This window comes from Lipotes vexillifer, unplaced genomic scaffold, assembly GCF_000442215.2.
Source record: "Lipotes vexillifer unplaced genomic scaffold, Lipotes_vexillifer_v1.1 scaffold496, whole genome shotgun sequence".
Taxonomy (NCBI): domain Eukaryota; kingdom Metazoa; phylum Chordata; class Mammalia; order Artiodactyla; family Lipotidae; genus Lipotes; species Lipotes vexillifer.
In genome coordinates, this window is record NW_006786690.1 from 8,154,425 (window position 1) to 8,155,117 (window position 693).

Genomic DNA, 693 nt, shown 5'->3' on the forward strand with positions numbered 1-693 from the left:
CTCTTTCCACCAGGCCATACTGGTTCAATGCCTGTTGTGGCATGTGATACATAGCAGGCACTTGGGAAAGAATCCCTGTGTTGAACGATGGTATTTACTGTGTTAGACACTGAGTATAGAAAGGGGAATAGGATGTGGATCAATGGTCTTACAGTCCAGTGGGCTTGAATGTGTTGGCCATTCAGTGCTCCCAGAATCCAGTGGGCATTTATCTCTGAAGGATACTGTGGCACATTGTCATGGTTGCTTGCCCTTGAGCTATCACTGCCTTTTTTCTCTGATAGCGGAACTTCCCTGCCTGTCTAGTTCTGGCTAATGAATGAGCTGGAAGGGGAAATCTGCTGGGGGAGGGAGCTTCCTCTTTGACAAGGGAGGAAAAAGCCAGGGAAAACCTCTGCCTCTTGCCTGCCCCTGTGTACTACTTTAACACGGTCATGAGGTGTCTTACACCTGAATGATGTCCGCAGTCTTGTGATCCTGAGAGCAAGGTCAAAGAATTGCAGAGGCTCCCTGCCCTCTGATTGTAAGTGAACCCCTGACCCATTCTCACAGTGTCTCACCTCTGGACTTCTGAGAAACTACAGGAGAATGCATAGGAAAAATATACCTCCCTGGGTTTCAGCCACCATTAGTCAGGGATTCTATTACTTGCAGCCAAAACATTCCCAACAGATACAGAAGCCACCTGGAAAT